Source organism: Leucoraja erinacea, chromosome 5 (assembly GCF_028641065.1).
Source record: "Leucoraja erinacea ecotype New England chromosome 5, Leri_hhj_1, whole genome shotgun sequence".
Classification (NCBI taxonomy): domain Eukaryota; kingdom Metazoa; phylum Chordata; class Chondrichthyes; order Rajiformes; family Rajidae; genus Leucoraja; species Leucoraja erinaceus.
The window spans coordinates 63,556,897-63,582,201 of record NC_073381.1 but is presented as its reverse complement, the minus strand read 5'-3'; the positions used below and the strand labels follow the sequence as shown (position 1 = coordinate 63,582,201).

The window sequence follows — 25,305 nt, the reverse complement described above, 5'->3', positions numbered from 1 at the left end:
TGCGGGGAAATTCCCTAATTGAGAGAGCTGTAAATCTTTAGAATTGTCCAGCCCCAGAATGTTGTGGAAGCTCAGCCACTGAGGTTATTCAAAAGGCAGATCGATACCGTTGAAAATCTACTGAAAAATGTTGCTTAAGTAGAAGATAAGCATTTGCCTTGAATTGCGTTGCTCGGCTACAGGGCTACATGTCCCACACCTTCAAACTCTTATGCTGTATCCTCCAGTTTCTTGACAAACCTGTTGTACAAACACAGCCAAAATAGCGACCCTTGTTGAGTTTTTCATCGAATGACTCAGGTGTCAAGGCTAATTTTTGATGATAATGATCTAATTTTGTGAGGCGCATTTGATGACTCATAACAACAGACAAAACAAAAAGGGTGTTCTTAACCGTGAACAAAATGCTTTCCGAAACGCAAAACAATGTCAGGAATGTTTAGTTATCATATGCACAGGGAGCAGAACACTGCAATCCTTGCTGCAGCTTTACAGACACATTCATGTGACAACACAACAAATAAATATACAATTAACAATAATACAATCACTTATCAGTTATATTAGGTTAAACCAGACTGTAATAGTGCAAGCCAAAGTGTGTAGTGCTACACAAAGTCCAAAGTGCATCATAGTTCATTGCTGTTGCATTTAGGGTTGTGTGGTATTGTTCAGGAGCCTGATCGTTGATGGGACGAAGCTGTTCTCAAACCTGAAGAAAGCAGTTCTCATGCTCTTGCACCTTCTTCCCGATGCAAGATGAGAGTCTTTGTTGATGTTAGCTATCTTCTAGAGGCAGTGCTTCCTGTAGATCTATTCAATTGTGGGAGATTAATACCCACCATGAAGTAGCAATGTTACAAAATGTTGAGATTTAAAAAATCAAGTCTGTAATTGATCCCATCAGATAAAGCATAAAAAGAAGTTTAATATGACACCTAATTCACTTTCATATCTTCAGTATTGAAAACGTTATGGCAATTTTCATACTCAGAAATTAGCATTTTGTTCCCTATTGCTTTTCCATTGCCTTAACGCAAAAGCTGTGATCGAGAACAGTCAAAAGCCCATAACTTTCTTAAAAATTAAGAGAACTGAAAGGAATTTTCAGTTATTATAGATTGAAGCATTCTGAAACAAATATGAAACAATCTTACTTAGATGACTTGAAATTGAAGCATATAATTAGTTAGTTACCTAATTGTAGCTAATTCAATTACTAGATCTAAACATCTACCCATTTCTTAAGAATAGATTAACATTTTTAAATAGCCTAAGTGTCCAAATAACATTCACACAAGAATTCACAATATAACATAATTTTTAAATCTCATTGTCATGGGTTTATAGGCCAAATGGAAGGAATTTAATGTTTAATTACTGTAAATTAATGGCCATTTAAATCAGCTTGCGAGTGGGTTTTTCTGGAATGCGATCAATTGGAACGTTGCGATTGCAGTGCTTTAGTCCCCCATATCGGCAGCAAAAACACTGCCGGTTCGTACGGGGAACAAAATCACCGTTTCGCAACTTAAAATGTGAAATAAATGCATCTTAAGAAACACTTTTATACATAAAAATAAACTACTTTATTTTACCTGTCCCCTACGTAAAATCCGTCCCCGTTGTCGGCGTTGACGGCTTCAGAAGCTGATTTTAAAATCACTCCAGCGATTAACTTGTTGGGCGAACGGCCGTCAGAATGATTCTTCAGCAAAAGCTTGCACTCCAACAAAATATAATCCAGGACAAGGTAGGAGAAAACCACGTTTTAACACTGCCCCCCCCCCCCCCCCCCCCCCATTCAAACGCGCCAAAATCGCGCACACGGCTAGTGGCAGAACTGCAGCGCTGCTGAAGGTAAGTATTGTAACATACCTACATGAAGCGGGCAATATCCACCAATTTCTGCAGCTTCCTTTATTCTTGGGGGTCCGTTACCAAACCAGGCCATCTTGCAACCATGCAGTATGCTCTCTATCACACACCTGTAACACGTCAATAGAGAATTTGGTGACGTACTTTACCTTCACCAACTTAACTTATAATGCATTGATTTATTTTTTATAAATGAAGGCTGCTTTGTTCAATAGGAGCTTAAGTCAAGCTGATGCAGCACATGTGCAGGCCTTAGTTAGTCATAGAGTATGTAAACAGGCCCTTGGATCCTACTTGCCCACACTGGCCAATATGTCTCAGCTACACTATTTCCACCTGCCCGCGTTTGGTCCATATCCCTCCAAACCTGTCCTATCCATGAAGGGTCTCCACACAAAACGTCACCCATTCCTTCTCGCCAGTGATGCCACCTGGCATGCTGAGTTACTCCAACTGTTTGTGCCTTTCTTCAGTTTAAACCAGCATCTGCAATTCCTCTCTACACACTATCCATGTACCTGTCTAACTGTTTCATAAATGTTGGGAGAGTCGATGGGATAGTGGGATAGTTCCTTAAATGCTCACAGAACATTGTAAAGAAGCTTCAATCACATAGTTATAGAGTCTTACAGCACAGACGTAGACCCTTCGACCCACTGTGTCCATGCCAACCAATTCTGCAGCCAAGTATACTGGACTATGGAGGCCACCAGCTGCCGCATACAAAATATTCTTCCCATACACTCCTCTTACTGTAACAAATACACAAAGAGAGTTACAATTATTGTGGAACACTGACTATAAAAACTGTTGTTTAATTCTAGTCTTCCCAGTCTAATCTTTCACACATAATCCAATGCTGTGCCCTTATGTCCAGTGGCACTGACAGGTCAAATACAAGCTCATTAACCTGCTTTTTCTGCTTAGCAACATTCACCTGAAGATAAAATGGTCCACTAAATTTATCATACAGAAATTTATATCAACTGTCAGCTTATATGTTAAATTGAAAAATTAATAGATTGCCATTGCCAAAATTAATAGATTGCCATGGTCTCTCACAGAGAACAGAGTACATACTGTTTGATTAATAGCCTGTAAAAGCAAACAATGGCAAAGCACTGCTGAAGGAAATGTTTCAGGTAAATAGAACGCGTTGCTTAACACTAGATGTTCCCATTAAGGAGCTTCTTCTGTACAGTTGGGAAATGTTCTAAGGGGAAATGTTCTAAATGGTTGAAGAAGGGTCTCGACCCGAAACGTCGCCCATTCCTTCTCTCCTGAAATGCTGCCTCACCTGCTGAGTTACTCCAGCATTTTGTGTTTCCCTTCTGTTCTAAGGGGATGTTGTACAGCATTACTCCACTAAAAGATGACAGCAGGAGAAATGATATTCAAATTGAAAATAACTTATTTGTAATTCTGTGTTTATTTTATAATATTGACGTTATTCTAAAACCATTGTGAACAGATGCTTAATACTGCCACTCCCAAGTAATTGCTCTTTGTTTTCATTCAAACCATACAAAAAGACAGAAAACCTTTCTGTTCCACATGTTTTTCTTGACTTCAGTAACTCCCAAAGTGAATTGCAGCCAACCAAATATTTTTGAAATGTATTACGTTTAGTTTAGTTTAGACACGAAATGCTGTAGTAACTCAGCGGGAAAGGCAGCATCTTTGGAGAGAAAGAATGGGCCACGGTCGAGAACCTTCTCCAGTTTAGTTTAGTTTAGTTTAGTTTAGAGATAGAGCATGGAAACATGCGCTTCGGCCCAGCAATCACACCACACACTAGCACTATCCTACACACTAGGTGCAATTTTACAATTATTTAGTTACCAAAGCCAATTAACCTACAAACCTGTACGTCTTTGGAATGTGGAAGGAATCTGGAGCACCCGCAGGGAGCCCACTTGGTCACAGGGAGAACATACAAATTCTGTATAGGCAGCACCCATAATCTGGATCGATCCCAGGTCTCTAGCGCTGTAAGGCAGCAACTATACCGCTGTACCACTGCATCACACTTTAAAAACATCTTTTCTTGAAAACCCGCATCTGCAGTTCCTTGTTTCAAGCAAACTGTAAAAGCATTAGAGGTCTAGTAATTTGAATTTACCATTGTTTCATTTTTCAGTTGTACCGAATACACAGATTACAACTTTTATCTGAGATATAAACCAAAATCTAACCACCTACTTAAGTCTTACTTCGAAGATAGACACAAAATGCTGGTCTAACTCAGCGGAACAGGCAGTATCTCTGGAAAGAAGGAACGGGTGACATTTCAGGTCGAGACCCTTCTTCAGACTACCTGAAAATAACAGTGACATCATTGAATAGGTTAAGAAGGAACTGCAGATACTGGAAAGTCGAAGGTAGACAAAAATGCAGGAGAAACTCAGCGGGTGAGGCAGCATAATATGGAGCGAAGGAAATAGGTGACGTTTCGGGTCGATACCATTCTTCAGACTGATGTGGGGGTGGGGGGGGGGGGGGAGAAGAAAGGAAGAGGGGAAAGAAGGAGAAAGCAGGGACTATCTGAAATTGGAGAAGTCAATGTTCATACCGTTGGGGTGTAAACTACCCAAGCGGAATATGAGGTGCTGCTCCTCCAATTTACGGCTAGCCTCACTCTGGCCATGGAGGAGGCCCAGGACAGAAAGGTTGGATTTGGAATGGGAGGGGGTGTTGAAGTGCTGAGCCACCGGGAGATCAGGTTGGTTATTGCGAACCGAATGGAGGTGTTGGGCGAAGCGATCGCAAAGTCTACGCTTGGTCTCACCGATGTAGAGCAGCTGACACCTAGAGCAGTGGATGCAATAGATGAGGTGGGAGGAGGTGCAGGTGAATCTCTGCCGGACCTGGAAAGACTACTTGGGTCCTTGGATGGAGACAAGGGGGGAGGTAAAGCGACAAGTGTACAAGTGTACAAACACAGACCGATGCATTTATACTTTTTAATGTGAGGCGTGTAGAAAAGTTGTCATTAGTTGAAGAGAAGCGATCTGAACATAATTGCATATCAGATACTCAGGAAACAGTTATCAGCAAACAGAAAATCTCAAACAATAACTTTCTGTAATTTAATCTTTTCAAATTGAAGTTTGGTATCTGAAGACTTGGAAGGCACCAGTAAATATGGCAGAAATCACCCCAGCGGTACGAATATTGATTTCTCTAACTTTAAGTAATGCTTGTATGTCCTCTCTCTCAGTCCTTCCCCCACCCTGGTCATCATACTAGTTTAACTGTCGTTCTGCTGAGTTTCACTGTTTGTATCACTTGTTATCACCTTTCCCACAGCCAACTTTCCCACAGCCCCTTGTCGCAATAGAGCAAGCAATATCATCAAAGACACCACCCACCCAGCACACAAACTGTTCACCCTCCTACCTTCCGGTAAGCGCTACCGCAGCATGCGGAGCAAAACCACCAGATTCAAAAACAGCTTTTTTCTCTCAGGCCATCAGACTACTCAACACACTTAAGAAAATTCCATGAACAGTACCCAAACAAAGACAACAAACTGTGAAAATAACTTTGGCTCAATGTCTCTAGTACGAAATTTGCACTTTTTTCTATATTGCACTTTTCATTGTTGCACCCTGTTTAAAATACCTCAAAGTTTTTGCTACGTTTTGGCATACTGTGAATATTTTAATATTTTAAATAATGTATGTCTATTGTCTATTTTTATTGGTATGTTGTCTGTCTGTTTTTTTTAATATTACTGCACATTTGGAGTATGGGGAAACGTAATTTCGATCCTATGTGTAACTACTGTTGCATAATTGAATTGACAATAAAGTTACTTTGAACTTTGAACTTTGAACAATGGACCATTGTAGGCTCCACCTTCCCATGATCATCGTAGCTGGTTTAGATTTGTTATTTTGCATTTCTTTCAATCATTTGTTCTACGGATCTTTTCCTATCTCTTGTTTCCCTCTTCCCTGACTCTTAGCCTGAAGAAGGGTCTTGACCTGAATCGTCACCTATTCCTTTTCTCCAGAGATGGCTGATCCACTGAGTTACTTCAGCTTTTTATGTCTATCCTTGGTGTGAACCAGCATCTGCAGTCCCTTCCTACATATTAATGCTTTGTGGCCAACACACATCCCTGTTTAAATGATGCTGGGAAAGGTTCTGATGACTCACTGTCCTTCTCACTATGACCAGTCAAGTATTGTCAAACCGATGCGGTCAAATTTTGCCTTTATATTTCAAAAGTTCCCTGCTGACTGCAGCAAAGTATTTTATAGACTGGTTATTGAACACGGAATTGCAGATGCAAAGTCTTTTGGAAAGAAAGACACAAAGTGCTGGAGCAACATAGTGGGTCAGGAAGCATCTCTGTGGGACGTCGATAGGTGACATTTTGGGTAATGAAGTATATTAAACAAAGTATTTTAGTCAGGTGAGTTTGGCTCTTGGCATCACTCCCATATTTGAAGAATTACAAACACAATGTTGACGATCTTGTGTCAAGGGAATGAATCCTTGATCAACATGTTGCACAATGATTCTTCAGAATTTGGGCGTGGTTTTGGAAATCCAAGATAAAGTCCTGTCACTGAGTGAGATTGGAAAAAGAAAGGGAGAATGTAGAAACAAGAAACTGCAGATCCTGGTTCACAAAAAAAGAAAGTAACAAAGTGCTGGAGTAACTCAGCGGGTTAGGCAGCATCTCTGAAGAACATAGAGAGGTGATGTTTCTGGCCGGGACCCTTCTTCAGACTGATTATTGGGGATTTGGGGGGGGGGGGGGGGGGGGGGGGGGGGTAAAAGAAAGGGGTCAGTCTTTCACATGCTTTGTGAGATTTATTGTTGAATCATACTAGTTTCTACACCCATCTGCCATGTGGTACATAAGTGTGAAAATGCATTTCTCCAGATACACGGGCAGTTTCTTCCCAGCTGTCAACAGACATATGAACCATCCTATCAACAAATAGAGAGCAGTCCTGAGCTACCTTCTACCCCACTGGAGACCCTCAGACTATCTTTAATCTGACTTTACTGGGCCTTATCTTGCACTATACATTATTTCATTTATCATGTATCTGTACATTGTGGATGGCTTGATTGTAATTGTGGATTGCTTGACTGTAATCATGTATAGTCTTTTCACTGACTGGACAGCATGCAACAAAAAGCTTTTCGCTGTACCTCAGTATACATGATACCTCAGTATACATGACAATAAACTAAACTAAATTAAACTAAACTAAATTAAACTGAATTAATTTGTAAATGCAAGAATGCTGGAGACCCGACCTTTTCTCGTCGGGTCTCAGGTGTCGTTGAGGCCGCAACGAGGAGCGGCCTCCAACGGGAAGAAGCCGGGGACTCTGGTGCCGACTCACCGTCGCCGTCGCGGAGCTGGCCGAGTCCGGAGCGGGTGGAGCGGTGGAGGAGCGCTGCTGCTGCTGCTACCGGAGAGTCGGAGGCTCCAACGACAGGTCTGTGGACGGCGGCACCGGGAGCCTGGAGGGAGACCGCTTTTCGGGGCTCTTGCGACGGCGAATTCTCCCGCCCGAGTTGCGGGGTTGAAGAGCTCCTGGAGCGGGGCCTACATCACTGCCCCGCGCGGCTGGAATGGCCGCGGACTCTGCGAGCGCACACCGGGGGCTCCAACACCAAGACCCGGTGTGCGACCTCGCACCACCCGGCGTGGCTTTAATGGCCGCGGGACAATCGCCATCGCCAGCCGGGGGCTTTGACTTTGACTCTGACATCGGGGAGGGGGAGAGTGCAGTGGAGAGATAAGTTTATTTGGCCTTCCATCACAGCTATGTGATGGATGTTTATGTAAAATGTAATTATGTTGTGTCTGGGGTCTATTTGTGTGTAATGTATGGCTGCAGAAATGGCATTTTGTTTGGACCTCCAGGGGTCTAAATGACAATTAAATTGACTCTTGACTCTCTCTTGACTCTTGACTCTTGGCTGTATTCAAAATGTCACTATTCTTGATTTAGTGGTTTAGTGCAATTATACAGGAATTTGAAACAATGCCAAACTTTATGCTCCTCCCCTCATAATGTGCATTTTAAATTTATTGATGAACTGTTTCACAAGTCAGCAATTTGAAGGTGAGGGGAATAATCATTATGTCAGCTAATCTCAGCAGGGGATGGAAACTAGGAACAAAACCAAAAACAATCAGCTGAAGGCTACTGAACACCAATCAGGAATTGTTCCAGTAAGTGAGCATGTGTTGATAACAGTTGATAAGAAAACTGAGTGGTGAGGGTCTGTGCTCAATAGAGATGGTTAATGCTCCAAATGTCAGCTGACTTTCTCTTACTACTTACTGGTTGCCAGTTTTGGGCAAGAACATACTTTTTTACAGATCGGAGAGGTCTTTTGAAATTTGATGGCTCCCAATCAGCAGAACATGAATTGACTCAAGGGTGCAGAAAGGAACTGCAGATGCTGACTTATACCGAATATAGACGCAAAGTGTTGGAGTAACTCACCGGGTCAGGCAGCATCTATCCTGACCCAATACTTCATCCATCCCCTATTTTCCAGAGATGTTGCCTGATCTTATCCCCACTGAATTGTTCCTGCAGTTTGTGTCTATCTTTGGTATGAAACAACTTAAAATTATGATATGTCTTAAAGCAATTTAAGACTGCACTGAAAGGCGTAGCTTCCTGTTCATCTGTCAATTTTATGGCAGCTGGTTGGGATGTAAAATGGTTGCTCTGTGTAGTGCAGTTGCCTCGTGGTTCCAACAACCTGCTTCGGTTCTGACCTGTGCTGCCAGGTGTAGTTTGCATGTTTTCCTTGTGAATTAATGTTTCCACCAAATGTTCCCTTTTCTTTCCTTATCCTAAAGCTGTGTCAATTGTTAGGTTAACTGGTTAGTACAAATTATTCCTCAGAGATGACTTTAATTACCCTGATGAGCGCATGAGAGAGAATGGGTTACAGGGAAATAAGTGATGGAATAGGATTGATATGATTGCTCTGGGAGGCATCAGAGATTCAACAAGCCAAACAACTGAGGGTGAGGGTGACTTGGATAAGTTGGGTGAGTGGGCAGATGCATGTCAGATTAGCAAAGGATAGGTGCAACGAGACCTGGGTGTGCTTGTACATCAGTCACTGAAAGTAAGCATGCAGGTACAGCAGGCAGTGAAGAAAGCTAATGGTATGTTGGCCTTCATTGCGAGAGATTTGAGTTTAGGAACAAGGAGGTCCTACTGCAACTGTACAGGGCCCTGATGAGACTACACCTGGAGTATTGTGTGCAGTTTTGGTCTCCTCATTTGAGGAAGGACATTATTGCTATTAAGGGTGTGCAGCATAGGTTCACCAGGTTAATTCCCGGGATGGCGGGACTGACATATGATGAAAGAATGGATCGACTGGGATTAGAAGGATGAGAGGTGATCTTATAGAAACTATAAAATTCTTAAGGGATTGGAAGGCTAGATGCAGGAATAATGTTCCCGATGTTGGAGGAGTCCAGAACCAGAGGTCACAATTTAAGAATAAGCAGTAGGCCATTTAGGACTGAGATAAGGAAAAACTTTTTCAGCCAGAGAGTTGTGAATCTGTAGAATTCCAATTCACTGGATGTTTTCAAGAGAGAGTTAGAAATAGCTCTTCGGGCTAACGGTATCAAGGGATATGGGAGAAAGCAGGAACGTTGTACTGATTTTGGATGATTGGCCATGATCATATTGAATGGCGGTCCTGGCTCAAAGGGCCGAATGGCCTCCTCCTGCACCTGTTTTCTATGTTAATCAGTCATAACAAATGCTGCACATTTCATGGCACCGTAAAAGGAAGTAAATAAATTGCGAGTCAGGTCAACTCATACTAATACAATTAATCTTACACTCCTATGTATGTTGATTCTTCCTCGAATTTTTGAGGAAGTATTCATCACGCACTTGTTAGCACCTTTGACACTGAGTCATAATGCCCAGGCACTTGGTTATATTATCCTGACTCACAGTCCAGTTAAATGTTGAGAGTTCAATGTGTTCTCACAGTGCTGCTTTTCAGGTGAGATGTTGAACAGATGTTCTTTCACATTGACCTAAACAATCCCGTAAAATGTTAACAAAATAAAGGTCCGGGTCAACAACATCATGTGTAAAATCATGAGAGGAATAGATCAGGTGGACGCACAGAGTCTTTTGCCCAGAGTGTGAGAAATCGAGAATCAGAGGGCATAGGTTTAAGGTGAAGGGGGAAAGATTTTATGGGAATCTGAGGGTAACCTTTTCACACAAAGGGTGGTGGTGTATGGAATGTGCTGCCAGAGGATGTCGTTGCGGCAATTATTATTGCAATGTTTAAGAAGCAATTAGACAGGTCCATGAATAGGACTGGTTTAGAGGGACATGGGCAAAACACAGGCAAGTGGGAATAGTGTATGGAGGGAATGGGACATGTTGGTTGTTGTGGGCAAGTTGGACCATAGGGCTCATTTCCACACAGTATCTATGGCTCTATCTCTATATTATTAAAACTCTCATCTTGTTTGTTTTTCCGTTTGTTTGTCCGGTTTGTATTTGCGCCAAAACGGTACACGATAGCGCTACAATTTTTGGCCCACCTTACTCACTATTGTCCTGTGATGTAAATTAAACAAGTTTTGTTCAGATTGGTGGTATACTTCACGTTATTGACATTTAAAACTTAAAACAAAATAAAACTGCGCCCCCACTCTCCCCGCCTCCACTTGCCTCGCCCCCACTTGCCGTCTTTACTTGAAAGGCTTCATAAAAGACATCCCATGGGTCCGCAATGCGGCCTTTGCACTATTTCAGACCATCACCTTTTTTTCCCATTACAACAGTGACCCGACGGCTCCACGGCTAAGTTCCCTTCTATTTTAATTTCTGCCCCCCCCCCCCCCACCCCTCGACCCTGAGCTGGGGTTGGAGCCGGTGCGGGGACTGGGGGCGGGGAGAGGCTGCGCCGGGTAGACTCGCCCCCCCCCCCCCCCCCCCCCGACAGCCCCTGACTCGCCCTTCCCCCACTCCCCCACTCCCTCCCCCTCCCAGGCTCAAGAACGCTCGCCCCACCCTGACAGGCCCCGCCTCAAACCCTCCCTGTCCCACGACTACAGAACGTTTGCCCCCCCCCCCCCCCCCACGACAGCTCCTGACTCAAGCCCTCCTCCTCCCCCAGATCTGGGACACACTCGCACACTCCCGACAGCCCCAGCCTCAAGCCCTCCCCCCCCCCCCCCCCCCCCCCCCCAGCCCCCACCTCAAGCCCTTTCCCCCCGACAGCCCCCGCCTCATGTAGAACTTCATTGGTGATGTGGTGGACAAAACAGGGGCCGGCGGTGGTTTACATCCAGATCCTGGGAAGGTGAGGAAGGAGAGTGGGGGGATTGAGGGAGAGGAGGGCGTAGGGAAGGGAAAGTGGCGGAGGTGAGGAGGGAGAGTGGGGGGAGGAAGGGGGATAGAGGGAGAGGAGAGGGGTAGGGAGGGGGGAGGGGTTATGGAGGGAGGGAGGGAGGGACTGAGGGTAGGGGAAGGGAGAGGTGAGGGAGGTAGTAGGGGAGGGGAGGGGAGGCGGACAGGGGAAAGAAGAGGGAGGGTGAAGCGGTGGGAGGGAGTGCTGGGGATGAGGGGGGATGGAGGAGGATAGGGGTAGGAAGAGTGATGGCGATGCGCAGTTGGGGGAGGGTTGCCACGATGGCGAGGCGCAGTTGGGGGAGGGTTGCCGTGACTCGCGTCACAATGGGGATTTTGGCATCACAACGGAAACCCCTCAGGCGCGCCTGTGCAGTTGGGGGTTATGGGTGAGTGGTAGAATATTGCGTTGGTGGAACGGGCTACAATGGGTCCCACTTGTTCTAGTAGTGTTTTACAGGCTGATGATTGTACGGAAGAAGCTGCTCCTGAACCTGGATGTTACAGTTTTCAGGCTCCTATACATTCTTCCCAATGGCAGGAGTGAAATAAGCATGGCCAGGGTGGTGTCGTCTCTGATGATGCGGGCTGTTTTTTTTAGGCAGAGACTCTTGTAAATCCGTTTGATGGTGTGGAGATCAGTACCCATGATAGACTGGGTAGTGTTCATCACTTTTTGCAATCGTCTTCTGTCCTGGATGGCCGTGATGCTACCAGTCAATATTCTTTCCACTGTACACCTTTAAAATTTCACTTTTAGTATTAATTGACAAACCAAATCTCCTTAGTCTTCTATGGAAGTTGATGCTTTGATGTGCTTTCTTTTTGATTGCATCAATGTGCTGGGTTCAGGACAGATCTTCAGAGATATGCACATTTTGACTGGCTCCAGTACGTTCCCGTTGAACGAAAACAAAGTTGTGGATCCTTGACCTTCCTCTTCCAAAGTAAACAATCATTTGGTTGGTTTTACCAATGTTGAGAGCAAGGTTGTTGTTCTGACACCATGTAGTCAGTCGATTAATCTCCCTCCGATACTCAGACTCATCATCATCTGTAATACGACCAACAACGGTGGTGTCGATGGCAATTTGAAGATGGAGTTGGAACTGTGTCCAGCTACACAGTCATGAGTATAGAGTGAGTAGAGCAGGGGGCTGAGCACGCAGCCTTGAGGTGCTCTTGTGCTGATGGTTATCGAGGAGAAGTGTTTCTGTCAATTTGTACAGATTGTAGTCTGTTGATGAGGAAGTCACTGATCCAATTGCAGAAGGCTGTGCTGAGATCCAGTTCTGTGAGCTTGGTAACCAGTTCGGAAAGGATGATAGTGTTGAATGCTGAACCGTAGTCTATGGACACCAATACCCAACAGCTCCCTATAGCTGGAAAATCTAACTTGCCTTCGCTTACGGGAAGTGGTGAGGTTTGTGGCGTGGGGAACATGGAGCACAACTGGACAGTGTGGTTAAATTTACCCTACTATTATCTCAATGTTTTTCACTTGACTTACTGTAGAAATCAACCATGGAATTATGGTTTCAAAATATTTCTTGTCTTCAGATATACTGCAGCATCTCACCTTGGGATCAGCTAATTTATATTTGAGTTGAAGTTAATATAACACGCTTCAATTTTACTGTTACAGTTCAATACACTGTAAATGTCTACATGCCAGCTCATATTAAAATCTATAAATCATTCTCAAAAGTATTTTTATTAAATTATTACAGAACTGAGCAAGCTGGATTTTGATCATTCAATATTGATAAATTAAAAAATAATTGAACCTTCAAAGGATTTATAGCTAACCTATCAGCCTAATTGTCTTCCCTGCTCAAATCTTGTTTGGCAGCATCATTCACTGTGAAAGTTGGCACTATACTTAATGAAACCTCATCTTCTGCAAAGTGCACATTTGTTATTACTTCAGCTGTGAAAACGATAAACTGAAAAGCAGAAAGATATCTTCTGGTTTATTTTAATAAACTGGATCTCAGCATCTAGCATGGATTGATTTTTATATTGTGCTCAACGATGCGTCATTTCCGTCAAATGCAAGGTTGAATCAATCCCCAAATTAAATAGGAGGATTATTCTTCCAAGGTTGCAATTTTTGATTGGAAAATTCTTTAGCTAGAATTTTCTTCAGTGACTTTTTTTGCTCGGGTATGTAACAGGAGGTTTTGTTGCAGAATCTTGGATTATCTTCTGTACGCATGACCTTTCTCTCTCAAGTGTAATTTACAATTTTATTGTGATAAGCTTCAAATTTCTTTCGAATTTCGGCGAAACAATCTTCTCAAATACCAGGAAGTGGTAAAGCCTGCGAGGACACAATACTTTTCTGACCTTACTTCCAAAAATGCTCAAAATGTCAAGGTCCTATTTAGTACTATTACCTCTCTCATATGTCCCGCCCCCAGTACCAGCTTAGCTGGGTCCCCTGCCAAGTGCGAAGAATTCTCTACTTTTTTCACCAGTAAAGTTGAGAACATTAAAATGAATATTTCCCCTCCCACACGTGACCTAGCTGTCTCTTTGGTCTGTTGTTCTAAATTAGACTGCTTCCGACCCGTTACTCTATCCTCCCTTATAAAGCTTGTCTCCACTATGAAACCTGCAACGTGCCCCCTTGACGTTGTTCCCACTGCCCTTCTGAAGGATGTCTTTGCAATAGTCGGTCCCAGTATCCTCTCTATCATCAACAGTTCTCTGGTCACTGGCACTGTTCCAACCTGTTTCAAGCATGCGGTGGTCCAGCCCCTCCTGAAAAAAATCTAATCTAGACCCGACCCTGCCTAGTAACTACAGACCTATTACCAAACTGCCTTTCCTCTCAAAAGTCCTTGAAAAGGTAATTCTAGTCCAACTAATGCCTTATCTCCACCAAAATTCCATCCTGGGATTTCCAATCAGGTTTCAGGGCCCGCCACAGCACAGTCTGCCTTGTTGAAGGTACACAACGACCTCCTTCTCGCCATCGACTCCGGTGACTGTGCAATCCTGCTCCTCGACCTCAGCGCAGCGTTTGATGCAGTGGACCATACCATCCTAATTGACCATCTCTGGTACGGGGTTGGTGTTGATGGCACTGCCCTGAGCTGGTTCGTTTCCTACCTAAAAAATAGGAGTTTCTCTACTAGCATAGGCAATTCTTTCTCTTCCCTAGCTAGCCTTTTCTGCGGGGTTCCACAAGGCTCCATCCTAGGCCCCATTCTCTTCTCTGTCTATATGCTCCTCCTCGGCCAAGTCATTCAAAGGCACGGCATTTCTTTCCACTGCTATGCAGATGATACACAGCTCTATATCTCCCTGAAACCCAACAACCGGTCTAATTTAAACAGCCTCATGCACTGCCGCGATGACTTAAAATGTTGGATGGTTCAGAACTTCCTCCAACTTAATGAGAGCAAGTCTGAGGTCATCCTACTCGGCATTTCCGACTCCATCAAAACGATACCAGGCAGCCTTGCAAGCCTAACCTCCTTAGTCAAACCGCACGTCAAAAACCTTGGCGTGATATTTGACTCCACATTAAAGTTTGCCAAGCAAGTCAACTCTGTGGTAAAAGCTGGTTTCTTCCAGCTTCGTACAATAGCTAACAGCAAATCATTCCTCAAATTCGACGACCTTGAAAAAAATCATCTACGCATTCATCTTCTCCCGCCTTGACTACTGCAACTCCAGCCAATCATCCCTGTCCTGTCTGCAATTGGTCCAAAACGCCGCAGCAATACTTCTGATGGGTACCCGTAAAAGGGACAACATCACCCCGATCCTGACCTCTCTCCACTGGCTCCCAGTACGGTTCAGAATCAACTTCAAGCTCCTCTTATACGTATGCGAAGCCCTTAACAGGCTATCCCTCCAACCCCCCCCCCCCCCCCCCCCCGTATATCAAAAATCTTCTAACCCACCATTCTACCTCCCTCCAGGTCCCTCAGGTCGGCCGACTTGGGGCTACTGACTACCCCGCGATCTAGGTTTAAGCTCAGGGGTGACCGCGCTTTTGCGGTTGCAGCACCTAGACTGTGGAATAACATCCCGCTCCTCATCAGAACTGCCCCCACCACCGACTCCTTTCAGTCATGACTCAAAACCTATTTCTACTCCCTTGCGTTTTTGAGCCCCTCTGTTTTTAAACTGTGACCCCTGTTTCTGGACTCCCCCAACATCGGGAACATTTTTCCTGAAAAATTATGCTTTGTATAAACAATGCAAATGTGGTAGGCCTCTCCTAAAAGAGTTGGCATCAAAGTACAATTCAATTGCATAGAGAAACACCAAATAATCCAGTTTGTCTTTGAATTCCATGCCTTTGTATTGCAAAAATGCAGAGATGAGAAAAACATTTTTTACACAGAGAGTGGCGAATCTCTGGAATTCTCTGCCACAGAAGGTAGTTGAGACCAGTTCATTGGCTATATTTAATAGGGAGTTAGATGTGGCCCTTGTGGCTAAAGGGATCAGGGGGTATGGAGAGGAGGCAGGTACAGGATACTGAGTTGGATGATCAGCCATGATCAAATTGAATGGCAGTGCAGGCTCGAAGGGCCGAATGGCCTACTCCTGCACCTAATTTCTATGTTTCTATGTTTCTAACATGCAAATCAAAGCAGGGATTCAGGTCTCTGAGCACCTGATCATCTTTATCGTTTTGAATTAATTTTTAGATTTATACTATTCTGGAGTCCTCGAGTCATATAGCATGGAATCAGGTCCTTCAGCTCAACTTGCCCACACCAATCAACATTTCCCATATACACGAGTCCCACCTGCCAGCGTTTGGCCCGAATCCTTCCAAACCTAATTTATGCTTGCACCTGTCGAAATGTTTTTTAAGTGTTGTGATAGTACCTGCCTCCTCTGTCTCAGTCCATATAGCTACCACTCTTTGTGTAAAAAGGTTGCCCTCAGGTTCCTATTAAATCCGTCCCCCTCCCGCCCTCACCTTAAACCTACATCCACTAGTTTTTGATTCCCCTACTCTGGGTAAAAGCATCTGTGCATCTATTCCCCTCATATTTTTGAATTAATATACATCTATTGAGTTGTTTTTAAATGAGCCAGGAATAATTTAAAACTTTTGAAAAGGTGATTGATCTCAGTGAACAATCCAAAAGTTTAAAGAGTGGTCTGAGGGTGGAGCCTCACAACTCACCACCTGACTTCTTGTGGCCAGCTCTGCCATAGGGGACGGCCCAGGCACGAAGGCTTCAAGCTTGTTTTGATTTGCAAGGATGCAAACTACACGTACGACTGGGAGACAGACGTGGACAGTGGGCAGAGTACAGCACAGTCCTTGGTGTCTTGCTTGTCCTGCGGTGCATGAATGTCAGGAATCAAATTATGACTAAATTATGACATTTTGATAACATTATCCACTTTTTGCCCTTTTGTCATTTGGGTTCATTGCATTGATCTGCTCCAGTGTTTTGGTTGCCTCTCCAGCTTCCTCTGCAAATTTAATAGAAGGGAAAAAAAATCATCTTTTGGATGAGTAGAACAATGGGCACATTTGTAAACAGATAATTATGAAGTTGTGAAGTGGTTGGAATGCTGCAGTAGTAAGATTCAGATTCAGGTTCAATTTTAATTGTCATTGTCAGTGTACAGTACAAAGACAACGAAATGCATTAAGTCGCATAATAAAAACATTTAACTTGATCTGCAACATTTTTTCTTGTGTTCTGCCTATTCCTTTATTTATGAAAGCTGCTGGTTGCCCGGGGAGTAGGGAGGGTTACCAACTGTCCCGTATTAGCCGGGACATCCCGCATACTGGGCTAAATTGACCGCTCTTGTCCCGTATTTGACTGCTACTTCTCGGGTCGAGGGGACTATCAGGTCGGAGCGCCGTGTCCGGCCCAGCCTTACCTGACCTGACCTATTGCAGCCCATGGAGTGCAGCAGTAGCGCCTCACCCGTGACCCCATCGGTCGGCAGCCCGGCCATCTGTCCAGCCTTTGGACCTTCGCTTACCGCCGACACCACCACCCCTCCGTCTCATGGCCGATCATCGGTTCATGAGTTGGATGGGGTGCCGGACTTTGCTTGCTGCCTGGGCCAAAACTCCTCAGCTGGCCTGCTGGCTGGGTTTTGTGTGCAGTCCAGCACCTGGGCCAACTCATCATTCACCCAGCCATAGCCGAGTCGGTCAACGAAATGCTGTCGGGAATTTGTCCCGTATTTTGACCGTTTGTCCCATTATTTGGGAGTGAGAAAGTTGGCAACCCTACCGGGAAGACTAATTCTCCAGTCATGGAAATTAAACACTACAGAAAGGAGGTTACTCGAAAATCACCCATAATGATAACGGCCAAAAGGGTTAAATTGTGCGTTTCTGGGATAATCATGGATCGTTTCCCATCCCTCATTTGAAAGATTGTGTGGAGATCTAAGGCTTATCAAATAATTGAGATTCAATGGAGTAGATACTGTGAGAGGATTTTCATGGGAATGTTTTGAACAAGTCCAAAGAGTCAGTGGAGATGGAGATTCTCTGGTTCATTGTCTGATGAGCAGTGTGCCCCAGAGACTGGAACCTCAAGTTTTTGTCATTTCTGTACATAATGGATGGAAGCATTGAACAGGTCGTTGCTAACTTTTTCTGACAATACAAAAAATGGCAGGAAGGAAGGCTGTGAACAGAACATAAGGTGGCTACAAAGCAAGATAAATGGGTTAAGTGATTTAGTAACCGGAGGACAATATAAATATAGTTTTTTTTTAATTTTGGAAAGAGAAAGAAAAATAAACATTTTATCTAAATGGTGAGAGATTCCAGAGGTCTGAGATGTAGAGTGCGTGATTCATAACAAAGTGTTTATAGGGTTCAGGGTTATGAATGCCCAATTTATGGACATCTTTAGGTACGAACAAGCTCCCATAATATTATTAAATTCAAAATTCAATAACAATCGACATTCATTCCTCCAAATGACAGAAATAGTTTCCTCCCTCCCTCTGTTTTTTATAATTTTTCTTAATTGATTGAAAGATGTAGAATGGAAACAGGCGCTTTGGCCCAGCATGTCCATGCCGACCATTGATCACCCATTCACGCTAGCATGGATAGAAATCTCTCGGGGGGGGGGGGGGGGGGGGGGACACACGCAACCTCCCCTTGTTTTGAAAGGTGGGGGGACAATCCCCCCATGTTTTGTAATCCGGATTTTGAGATTTGGTGAAAAAAAATCTATTAAAAATTTCCGCTTTCTGCGAGACAGTAGGGGTGGGACTGATGATCGAGGGCGCCGATTGGACGAGAGGGACGTCAGTCAGCAGGCAAAGGTGGGGGGGGGGATGGCAGGATATGATGATTTAGCGCGATTATTGGGGGAGGGAGGTATCGGTCAGAGGTGGAAGTAGGGGGGTGGGACTGAGGATAGAGTGCGGTGATTGGAGGAGGGAGACGTCCTGATGGAGCAAAGATCATAGAGCGGAGCTTGAACCGGCCCGTTCGCGGGGCCTTTCATTGCCCAGCGCGGCATAAAATCAGCAGCGGGATCTTCCATTGCCCCGCGGTCAAATTGCCATGTTGAGGCGATCGAGACTCCTGATGTTGAAGCCCCCGTCGGGCGATGGATTATTTGGGCGCAGGTGCGGCTTAGTCAGAGGAATTGGGAGTAGGGGTGGGAAGAAGTGGAGTCGAGATAGTTGCGGGAGTTAGTGGGTTTGTAATAGATGTCAGTCATTTGTTTATTTCCTGATAGCTTTCCTCATTAACTGCTGAACAGGCCATCCCCAAGTAATGAACTGGTTCCATTTTAACAGGTCGAATTTGTGAATTTGGCAGATAATACACAAAAATCACTCAATACATAACCATACCTCCATTGTATTGAATGAATGGCATCAACATCACATAAGACTTCTTTCTTTACGGCACAGTGGTGCCGAAGGTTGATGCTGCTTATTCATGGCGCCAGAGACCTAGGTTTGATCCTGACCTTGGGTGCTGTCTGTATGGAGTTAGTATGGCAGCATTTCGTTGACCGACTCGGCTATGGCTGGGTGAATGATGAGTTGGCCCAGGTGCTGGACTGCACACAAAGCCCAGCCAGCAGGCCAGCTGAGGAGTTTTGGCCCAGGCAGCAAGCAAAGTCCGGCACCCCATCCAACTCATGAACCGATGATCGGCCATGAGACGGAGGGGTGGTGGTGTCGGCGGTAAGCGAAGGTCCGAAGGCTGGACAGATGGCCGGGCTGCCGACCGATGGGGCCACGGGTGAGGCGCTGCTGCTGCACTCCATGGGCTGCAATAGGTCGGGCCAGGTGAGGCGGGGACGGACACGGCGCTCCGACCCGATAGTCCCTTCGACCCGAGAAGTAGCAGTCAAATACGGGACAAGAGCGGTCAATTTAGCCCAGTATACGGGATGTCCCGGCTAATACGGGACAGTTGGTAACCCTCCCTACTCCCCGGGCAACCAGCAGCTTTCATAAATAAAGGAATAGGCAGAACACACGAAAAAATGTTGCAGATCAAGTTAAATGTTTTTATTATGCGACTTACTACTGCAGCATTCCAACCACTTCACAACTTCATAATTATCTGTTTACAAATGTGCCCATGGTTCTACTCATCCAAAATTATAGAAAACAGAGGGAGGGAGGAAACTATTTCTGTCATTTGGAGGAATGAATGTCGATTGTTATTGAACTTTTGAATTTAATAATATTATGGGAGCTTGTTCGTACCTAAAGATGTCCATAAATTGGGCATTCATAACCCTGAACCCTATAAACACTTTGTTATGAATCACGCACTCTACATCTCAGACCTCTGGAATCTCTCACCATTTAGATAAAATGTTTATTTTTCTTTCTCTTTCCAAAATTTAAAAAAAAAACTATATTTATATTGTCCTCCGATTACTAAATCACTTAACCCATTTATATTGCTTTGTAGCCGCCTTATGTTCTGTTCACAGCCTTCCTTCCTGCCATTTTTTGTATTGTCAGAAAAGGTTAGCAACGACCTGTTCAATGCTTCCATCCATTATGTACAGAAATGACAAAACCTTGAGGTTCCAGTCTCTGGGGCACACTGCTCATCAGACAATGAACCAGAGAATCTCCATCTCCACTGACTCTTTGGACTTGTTTAAAACATTCCCATGAAAATCTCCTCACAGTATCTACTCCATTAAATCTCAATTATTTGATAAGCCTTAGATCTCCACATAATCTTTCAAATGAGGGATGGGAAACAATCCATGACTATCCCAGAAGCGCACAATTTAACCCTTTTGGCCCTGTTATCATTATGGGTGATTTTCGAGTAACCTCGAAAACCGAATATCTCAGCGAAAACCTACGTAGGTCACGGGGAGAACGTATAAACAATGTACAGACAAGCACCCGTAGTCAGTACTTTCTCGTGGCACCCGTAGTCAGTACTTTCTTGTGGCATGATGAACTTGGCTTTGAACATGATGGTTGGTGATAAAAGTGCTCTACTACTTTAAATGTCTCCCACCTTCTTGGGTCTACCTCTGCAGTGACATGATTAGCTCAGAGTAACCAAGGCTGTCCTGGAAAGAGCAGTTCTCATCAATGCTTATTTTGTTTCTGGGGATTACAAAATGAAAATAATGTTTTGCATACTAAAAACACGGTCATTGCCAGTTTTCTTTCTTCCCAGCCCTCAGCCTTGCCAGGACAGACACATGATAACAAACACTGCTTAGCTTTATTTCCCCCAGATTAGTAATGTTTATCCAAACAAGAGCCAATGTTCTGCATGGGTGCGGATCCATTTAAAAAGCTGATTTTATTAACATTGAAGATATCTTTTGGCCAGTCAGGAAGGAGTTTCTGGTGATTTATTAAGCACCTAACCTCATGTGGGAACTTTGACCATTTGACAACTGTGAATGTGGACCTTGACTTCAGCACAAAACAGATTTTTTTATAATAGGTTCACAGTGCAGGCTCAGCCTCTATTGCAGCTTGTTTGGCTGATTGACTTTCCAGGCATGTAGCCCAGGCTGATTAGTTGCAAAGGTCTTTGAACCCATTCAGTGAAAAAAATAGCATTAAGATATCAGATACACGGAACTGCATATCCACATTTATAAAAAAAAGGACATAAAGTGCTGGAGTAACTCAGCGGGTCAGGCAGCATCTCTGGAGGCAGCATGGCCTGAAGAAGGATCCTGAGCTGAAACGTCACTTAGCCCATGTATTCAGAAATTCAGTCTGAAGAAGGGTTTCGGCCCGAAAAGTTGCCTATTTCCTTCGCTCCATAGATGCTGCTGCACCAGCTGAGGTTCTCCTGCTTTTTTGTGTACCTTCTTATTCAGAGATGCTGCCTGACCTGCTGAGTTACCTTTTTAGCATTAAGATATCCTTAGTTGTAAAATGTCGACACAAAGAACTGCAGATGCTTTTTTTTTTTAACAAACTGCATTCTTCCCACTGATAATAAATCATGCTTTTTCGGGTCAAGTGAAGGGATGTTAAATTTTTCTATTTCAATTGTCCTCAATTTTCTTGCATAATAATCTGAATACTTAACAATCTTGCTTTTACTCCTGGGTAGATTGACACACTGTTCTCCATCTCTCCACAATAGTGAAGTACCAGACTGTGGGGAAGGAGACTGCCGATTAGGGCATGTTAATCTGGACCCAATTGGACTTGTAGTTTGAATATCTGCATAATTCAAGCATCTGATTTAGCTCTTTGTGTGAAAAGATACAAAGCATTTCTCAACAGTTTTTTGGCTTTAAAAACTGGACTGAACATAAACACTTTGGTTTATTAGTCCACCATTCTTTTACATCCCGCAACATGTATCCTCTCAGCACACACCTTCCAATTGTGCATAGTTCAACTCTGATAGCTGCATATGTCCTGTGTGCACATTCCTCCCAGTCACCTCTTTGGATCCGCTCTCTGATGTCTTGAGGATATCTCTTGTAGGACCTCATCAACAATAGATATGAGGTGTCTCTCTCTCGTATTATTTCCTCATCTCATGTCCACGCAAAGCCTTATTACACTCGATCCAGGTGAGGATCTGACAGACATATCTGGACATAAAATTGTTTGGCACTTGGTGAATGGCGCATGGTGATGTCTTTTTCAGTATTCTGCATCAAAAAATTGATGTATTTTGGAAATAAATATGATAATGTTGGCTTCCAAGCTGAATTGCATTACTCTAGAAATGTGTCCATGGATCAGCCATGGGACGGCATAGTGGTAGAGTTGCTACCTTACAGCAGCAGAGACCCAGGTTCCATCCTGACCACGGGTGATGCCTGTATGGAGTTTGCATGTTCTCCCTGTAACCGCATGGGCTTTCTCCTGGGGGTTCTCTCATTCCAAAGACGTGAGCGTTTCTAGGTTAATTGGCTTCTGTAAGTTGTCCTTAGTGGGTAGGATAGAACTAGTGGACAGGTGGTTGGTTGGTTGGCTGGTTGGCACAGACTTGGTGGGACAAAGGGCCTGTGTCCAAGTGTTGCCTTGAAACTAAACTAAACTACATCAGCCATTTAAGTACCATGACTTAATTTCAGTGGAAATTAGCTTGCGTTATTTCTAAGCACGCCTGTCATTGTTTGTGTCCGGCTTACTCTCGGCTTACTTTAAAGGGAATCATACTTACATCGTCTCAGTCTGATTCAGCGGGGTACACGTCATGTTATTTATTTATAGGCTCTACATTATGGGGGTCCAACCAAGTATCACCATTATGCAAATGCTTACATGCTACCCTCACAGAGTAATTGAACCACCCTAAACCTTCCGACACTGAACAATGAGCACTCATCACTTTCAATTGCTGACTCTTGACGCAACCATTTCTTTTGTTCATGATCCTCTTCTGGCTCCAAACTCATTTGTTTCCCTTTGCAGGTTATACAAAGGCAATGGACACAAAGGAAATTCTTAGGGTCATAAGTAATAAGAGCGGAATTAGGCCATTCAGCCCATCAAGTCTACTCATGGCTGATCTATCTCTCCCGCTTAACCCCATTCTCCTGCCTTTTCCTCATAACCCCTGACACCCGCACTAATCTATCTATCTCTGCCTTCTTTCTCTGAATAGGGCCCAACCCATTAGCCTCTGATGTAATTGGGCAATACCAGGATTCCATGTGTAGTTGACGAGCAATACAATTCCTGGCATGCTGTTATGTGACAAATTAATGCTGTAATGTATTTCTAGATTTTAATTCTCTGGCGCTGCAAATGTTGTAAGGTAGCAACTCTACCTCTGTGCCACCGTGAGAGAATAGAATCACAGACTCAGTCATACAGCACGGAAACAGGCCCTTCGGCCTAATTATTCGATGCTGACCAAGAAGCCCCATTTAAGTTACTTCCATTTTCCCACATTTGGCCCTTATCCTTCTAAACCTTTCCTGTACGTGTACCTGTCCAAGAGACTTTTAAATGTTATTTTTATTTCTGCCTGAACTACTTCCTCTGGCAGCTCATTCTATATATGTTTGAAAAAGTTGCCCCTCAGGTTTCTATGAAATCTTTACCCTCTCACCTTACACCTCTTTACTTAGGTTCTTGATTCCCCTAACCTGGGCAGATTGCTGCAAAGTTGGAAGGAATAGGATGTGTATTGGGTTGAGATAATGTACAGAGTGCATGGTCAACTGGCCATTATAAATGTATCCAGACTAATGTGAACTTCCTTCAGTTCCTCCAGCACCCAAGATCCTCTTTCCCCTAGTACTTCAGGGAGATTGTTTGTGTCTTCCTTAGTGAGGACAGAACCAAAGTACCTGTTCAACTCGTCTGCCATTTCCCTGATCCCCATAATAAATTCACCTGTTTTGTCTTCAAGGGACCCATATTTGTCTTAACTAATTTTTTTTCTCTTCACATACCTAAAGAAGCTTTTACTATCCTCCTTTATATTCTTGACTAGCTTACCTTCGTACTTTATCTTTTCTCCCTGTATTGCCTTTTTAGGTACCTTCTGTTGATCTTTAAAAGTTTCCCAATCCTCTGGCTTCCCGATCATCTTTGCCATGTTAAACGTCTTCACTTTTATTTTTATACTGTCCTTGCCACGGTTGCCTCTTACTCTCCTTAGAATCTTTCTTCCTCTTTTGAATGAAATGATCCTGCATCTTCTGGAATATTCCCAGACATACTTGCCATTGCTGTTCCACTGGCAATCTTAAACTATGGGTCAAAAAGTAATTGAGAAGACGGCCTGAAATATCTGAGGGATAAAAATATATTTCTACTTGTATTCAAGAGCAGAAGAATGGAACAGTAGGAGTGGCAAGAGACCACTGTAGCAGAAGGACTATGTGTAATGTGGTGGGACAATTACAACCATCAACCAATCCCAATTGCAGTTCTCCAATCCAGGTCAATTAGAACCTCAATATCCAATAATGGTTAAGAAACAATTAGGACAGGTTTGGAGGGATATGGCCAAACACAGGCAGGTGGGACCAGTGTAGATGGGACATGTTAGTCATTGTGGGCAAGGTGGGCCATAGGGCCTGTTTCCACATTGTCACTCTATGATTCTATGCTAATTTGGAGCCTAATGTAGGAAGATAAATGACTACAGGACATAATAAATGAAGGCATTGAAGTGGGGTTGCTGGCAACGGAGAAAAGGAAGTACATCCTCTGTGTAGGAAACTGCAGATGCTGGTTAAATCGAAGGTGGACACAAAATGCTGGAGTAACTCAGCGGGACCAGCAGCATCTCTGGAGAGAAGGAATGGGTGACATTTCGGGTCAAGACCCTGCTTCAGACCCTTCTGAAGAAGAGTCTCGGCCGGACCCTGAAGTACTTCCTCTGTTCCTTTGTACCATTCTCTTGTCACATTGTCAGAAACTCATTTTTACAAAGCACAGCATCATGGATTGGGTGTAAATATCCATTGATATGGGCTTTTTTATATTTAATAAACACTTTAAAATATTTATTGGATTTGTCTTTAAATCATACACATGAAGCCTTTCCATTATCTGTTTTACATCATGTTTTCATTTCATTTTCACAGGATATTAATTAATTAATAAATAAATA

General features: G+C 43.8%; 1 protein-coding gene across 1 annotated transcript in view; it reads left to right on the top strand.

Moving 5' to 3' along the window:
* frk (fyn-related Src family tyrosine kinase) overlaps positions 1 to 25,305 on the top strand; it is a 114,595-nt gene that overhangs the window by 25,945 nt on the left and 63,345 nt on the right. The gene's annotated exons all lie outside the window — the stretch shown is intronic.